The sequence below is a fragment of the Glycine soja genome, chromosome 11 (genome assembly GCF_004193775.1).
Source record: "Glycine soja cultivar W05 chromosome 11, ASM419377v2, whole genome shotgun sequence".
NCBI lineage: Eukaryota > Viridiplantae > Streptophyta > Magnoliopsida > Fabales > Fabaceae > Glycine > Glycine soja.
The window spans coordinates 38,631,026-38,637,345 of NC_041012.1; positions in this window are offsets into that span (position 1 = coordinate 38,631,026).

Here is a 6,320-nt window from a genome sequence, read left to right on the forward strand (position 1 = left end):
CATTCAAATTACCAAAAATAAGTCATAAATGAGTTTAAAAAAATAGCATTTCACGAAGTTGAGAATTATAACTATAAATTTGAATTTAAAAGATTAAAAAGGCACGTAGTAAATTTAAGAGATTAAAAAGATATTTAATTCATATATAATTATAAAACATGAAAGAAAGAAAAAGAAAAACGTACAGTAGAATGAAATGCGCATGCAGGCCATGTTTGGCTTATTTATGGATCCCTAGGTAAGGGGAGTTGTGTGCATACGTCTTCAATACTTGACGTTCACTCCTCCGGAGCAGGAGGAACATCGTAATCTGAAAAGCACAACTTGATAGTATTAATCATCTCAATACCAAAAATAACAAAGATATTCATCAAATTGGCTTTACATACAGCAAATTATTGAAAACAAGTAAAGAAATTTGTTGTTTATGATCTTGGGGTTTATATATGTTATCCTTCCTTCTCTGCCAGCGGCCACCATACCATTCACTTTTCATCTATCAGTTAAATTAAAATATATTAAAAGTGTAAAAAAAAATTGATACTGTCATTCAATTGTTATTATTATTTTTTTCTAGAGCCCATATGTATTATTTATATGAGAGGTAAATTTTATCCAAGTTGACCAAAATCACTATAAGGATCATATCTCTATCTTTGAATGTTTAAAGTGATTTACATAATTCAAAATCACTTATTCAAATAAAATAATCTTACATTGATTGTGTTAAATACTAGATCATTATTCAATTATTATAAGTTGTTGCATATGATTAGATTATTAGTTTTTATAATAATTATTTTTAAAATAATTAAAATTATTTTTTTTAAAATCATGTCATGAGAACTTATTTGTTGGCTTTACAAATGATTATTTTTTCTTTAAGATCCTAGATGACCTTCTTTAGTAGGTATGTATTTTGTCATAATATTATTTTTATTCACAAAACTTAAATTTAAGAACTTATTTAAAAGATTTAAATATAATATTAGTTGGATGAATAACATATTTTGATATATTAAAAAGAGAGAGAATAAAGGATGTTAAAGATGATAGAAATTAAGGTTACCTCCACATTGGGTATCAATATTTTGATTGTTGAGTTATTGGCAACATTATTGGGATGGGGGAATGGTATCCCCTTCCTTTCTTATGAACTCACCACATTTCTGAAAAATGAGAGTGAAATTACCTCCGCATTGAGCCGAGGCAAGTGGCATGTTCCCTTACAATGCCAGCAAACACCAACATTGCAAATGCCAACTTTCCTCTAATTGGCATGCTCACACTCGACTTTAATTATGATTATTATTATTTGTATGGAGGCTGGCTTATGCTTACAATTCTAGAATTGGGATCACATCTTTATACAAGAAAAAATAAATTGTCAAATAATTTACGACGTGCGTTAACCAACTCCAAGTTCATTTTCGTTTAGTTATTAAAATGTCATTAATTAAATAATTGACTTTCTTTTAACCCAAAGCTGAAAGGATACGTTTCAATTTGGGATCCCCCCCCCCCCCCCCCTCTTACCTTTACGTTGGCAAATTTCATGGAGAAAAGATGTAAAAAATGTAATAAGAATATAACAAAAAAAATGCCGTTATATATATATATATATATATATGAAAATGTAAAATTATCAGCGTCAAACATGTGAATCATGATTATTTAAAAAAATGAAAAAAAAAATCATCTTTAATATCACAATTGTATGTTTTCAATTCATTGGTCTTTTGTTATTTATCACAAGATAATAATATCTTGCTAATGAGATAGCTAATATATATTGTTTGACACATGCTAACATAGCTTAATTATCCTTATAATATCACAATTACTATTAGGAATCAAAGTGCAATTAAGTTATATTAGCATTAGCATATGAATCGACAATATATCGACTAACATATTACCATCCACTATCACATAAACAAAACCTATTAAATGTTTAATAAATTATAGTAGGTACCAAAATTATAAATTTATGATACTTGGATGACTTAATTTGTACAATTAGAGTCAAGAAACCAAAATTGTACAATGATCTATTTTGCTTAATTTTCAATTTTAATTTTAATCTCTCATTTTAAAATATGAACATTTGGCCTCTCCTCTCTTATTTTAGAAAATTCATAATTTTAATTAATTTTTATTTTTGTCTATTTTATTTTTTATTTTAAGCCTTTAACATATTCATTTTAGGTACTATCAAAATAATTTAATTAATTAAAATATAAGAAAAAATATAGACAAAATTACAATTTTGATAAAATAAAATATAAATTTGTTAAAATAAGAGGAATCAAATATCTTTATTTTAAAATAGAAAGACAAAAAATTGCATTTAAACTTCCTTTTTTTAGTAAAACCATATGACACATGTTAAAGATTTTCGTTTGAAAAGATTTTAAATATCTAAAAAATAAGACTTTTAAAATTTATACTTAATAAAGGATTATGTTAAATTTTCCAAAGCTGGCAGTTCTAAGTAGTTATGACAATGGACCTAGGACGCTAGGTGGACACCGTTATTAAACCTTTGTCGTTAGTTTCATTGTAATTGCTAAATGTACCTCCTCGAAATTTAAAATGTGATTTCTTTTATATTTTTAGTATTTTTTATTTTTTTTTAAAAACCTTTTCTAAAAACGAATTTTCAGAATAATTTTTTGTCAATGAATAATATTTTAGAAATTAGGTTCCGTATCTAATACATTTGATAGAATATGGTAACATTTTAACACTATCAAAAATTAGTTTCAGAAGTATTGAAATTTTAACGTATCCCAAAAACCTATTTTTGGAAGCAAGCTAGTCCTGCAATCCGACCGTTAATACTAATAGATTGTCACATCAAGCGTTCGGATGAATCTTGCCAAGAAGAACATCTACTTGCTCTTAATTAACACCTTAAGTAAGATTTAACAAGTCCTCATAAAGAATGGATCCTCCAAATAACCAGTGAAAAAAATTTCTGGCAGAAACCGCCACTAGTTGTTTAATACCCTTTTTAATACACCAGTCAAGTATGTTCTAGCTATCAAAAGCACCAAAAAAATTAACCGCCGCAAATTAAAGATCTTCACGTGGTCCTCCTATCAATCGTCACATCATCAACTAATGGTGCATTTTATGAAAGAGACTAAAAATGTTAACGGATGAAAACATCTAAGAATCAAGATCAGTGAATTTTTTATTTAAAGATTAAAAATGAAAATTCAAGAAATAAAAACATAATTATCCAATAAGAATTTCCTATCTGCTACGCATAAAGCCTTTAACGAATAGTGTCTACCACTTCCAGCACAATTACAGAAATGTCCATAAAATATCATGCACAAACTACCTCTAGCCTCTTTAATTTCCACCATTAAGTTGTTGTCACAACGAAGTGGCGTCTGCTTCCTCCCAACCTTGCACTTGCGAGAGATGATTTGGCAATTAAGATAATATATATAAACTTCCTTATTGTATGTTTTTTTTTTAATTTCATGTTCTCTTAATACAAAAATTGTGTATCATTTTCATATTGATTTCATGACTTTTGAAGTGTGGTTCTTTTCATTATTTTTATTTTTCTTTATTTGTGGAAATTAGATTGTGCATGTGGGGCATTTTCCTCTTCTATCGTATTAACTTTTACTTCATTGATAGAGCATGACCAATCCAAAGAAACTTTAAAACTGGGTAATAAATAATTATTTTATTTAATTTAAAAATTTAAATAGATTAGGAAGAAAAGAGGGGAAGGGAGGGGGATGGGAAACCATTTAATTGAATAGGAGAAAATCTGATGCATTGTCAAGGAAAAAAGGTATTTAATTAAATAGGTAAATTCTAAGGTATTAAATGATTCACCTGTGTACAAAGCAATACATATTGTTTTTAAACTTTGCAGCATGTGGTTTAGGTATGATTGTGATATTTAATAGCCTTTGGATCTATAATAAATAATTTGGATGGTTAAAGATGTGTGACTATTGACCTGTTGAAGAATTTTATAGATTGAATTGAAAGTCACAATTTACATAAATGGCTTTATCTGTACAAGTTGTATTGTATTTTTCGTTTTTTCGTTTTTTCGTTTTTAAAAAGGCAAAAGTCGTTGTTGACCCTGAAAAGCCATGTCCCCAAGTCCTGTGAGTTTGCGGTGAAGATTATATTTTGTAATCTATTGTTTCATGCACCTCCAATATTGCTTTTTTCAGCTCTTATTCAATTATTTTACAAATTATATTCTAAAAAAACTATTAATTTATAACATTATCATTTATATGCAATATTTTGAATAATTTACAAATTATTAAGTTCTCTAATAAATATATACTCAAGTTCAAATTATTATTCATTTATAGATTTATAAATTTTAATTTTTTTATAAAATATTAAAATTATTGCCAACGACAAATATAATTAAAAATATTAGTTAAAAAGATGTCTAAAAAAATGAATTCATATTAACATGTAACATGATTTACATGTGTATTTTTTAAGTTTTCTATTATTAGAATTATTATTTCAAGCTTCCAGCTGAACACCTAATTTGAAATGTAAAATTACATTTCTGTAGGGCTTCTCTTAAATGTAAAAATTTATATTTAAAAAAAGTCTTTCAATTATGTGAAATTATATTCCGAAAAGACCTACAGGAAGCAAGCAATTCGGAGATACAGGAAATAATTTCTTATTTTGTAATTTAAGTTGTATTGTTTATTTAGAATTTAAATTTTGAGTAAAAAATGATTTTGATCTCTTTACTTTTCGTAAAATTTGATTTTAGTTCTTATATTTCTAATTTACTATTTTAGTCTACTTTTAGTAAATTTGATTTAGGTAAATATATATTTAGTCCTTAAACTTAAAAATCATGTAGTTTCAATCCCTAAAATCGACGGTTTGTATTATAGGGAGAAACTAAATCAACATATTTTTAAAATTTGAGTTCAAAATGATTAATTTTAAAGTATAAGGACTAAAACCAAACTTGATTATTAATACAATGACTAAAAATATATTTAAGCTTTATTATTTTTAAACAACAATAATAATGTTAAGGCCTTGATTTTTCAATATTAGTAGTTATTGTATGGGTGAACCATCAACCAACATTATAAGCAATTAGATTATGAATAATTATTTGAATGGCTGAGATTAAATATAAATATATGTTAAGGATGTAAAAAATAGGTTATATGATTTAATTAATGATTCATTGATTTGATAATTGATTTATATTTTTTTTAGAACCTATATTTATTAAAGAAGTAAAAACTATTATTAGAAAAATAAGCTAACAACCAGCGCTCCGGAGCACTCAATTCATCCCTCTGGTTTACTAATTACTATATAAAAACCAAACAACATTTTATTTTATTTTTATATAAAACGGGACTTAATTGTCATTTACCTTTTTTGCAAAGAGGGGCCAAATTAGTTATTTCAATTTTTACATTTAAAATATGGCAACCGTTTAGATATATATAACCTGCATTATTTCACATTTTTTATACTCCTTCGTCACAGATCATTTGAAAACTTCTTCACTGTCACCTTAAATATATAGACAAGTCAACCATTTTTTCCTAAAACAAATACTGAGGTCAACTATGTAATTTCCCTTTTATAAATACAAATCACATATACTTTCAATTGTTTAATGACTAGGATCGGATAGGATATGTGAAGAGGATAAGAATAAAATATCATAATAACATGATAAATTTGAATTTTATCCAATTTTTGTTGCGTACTAAATAATAATATAATATGCTCAAATTTAAAAAGGTCTAATTAAAATTACCTATAATTTTCTATAAACTTAATTTAATTTATTTTTTATAAACTATGAAAATTATAAAAAAATTAACTAAATTATACAAAATTATATTTTATTTACGCGGTTAGTTTTCTTATAATTATTAAAAAAATTATATAAGGTTTTTAAAATAATCAAATCTTTTCTTTGAAAAATATTTGAATAATAATTATTTAGCTGTTATATATATATATATATATATATATATATATATATATTAAACTAAAATTAACAGAATTATCGGAAATTAACTCTTGATTGACACTTTTTTTTATACATTGATTGCTAGAGTTTGAATCCGTTAATAAAAGTAATAAAGTTGTTGTAACAATTTATTTATTATAAAATAAAGATCAAGATTAAATATATGGATTTAATATAGAAAAGATTATTCAAGGTAAAAAAATTAAAATTCTCAGTTATAAATATGACGATTCAAATGGATGAAAAATTAAAGTAGTTAGTTAGCCAAATTTATTTTAAAAGATTGGATATATTA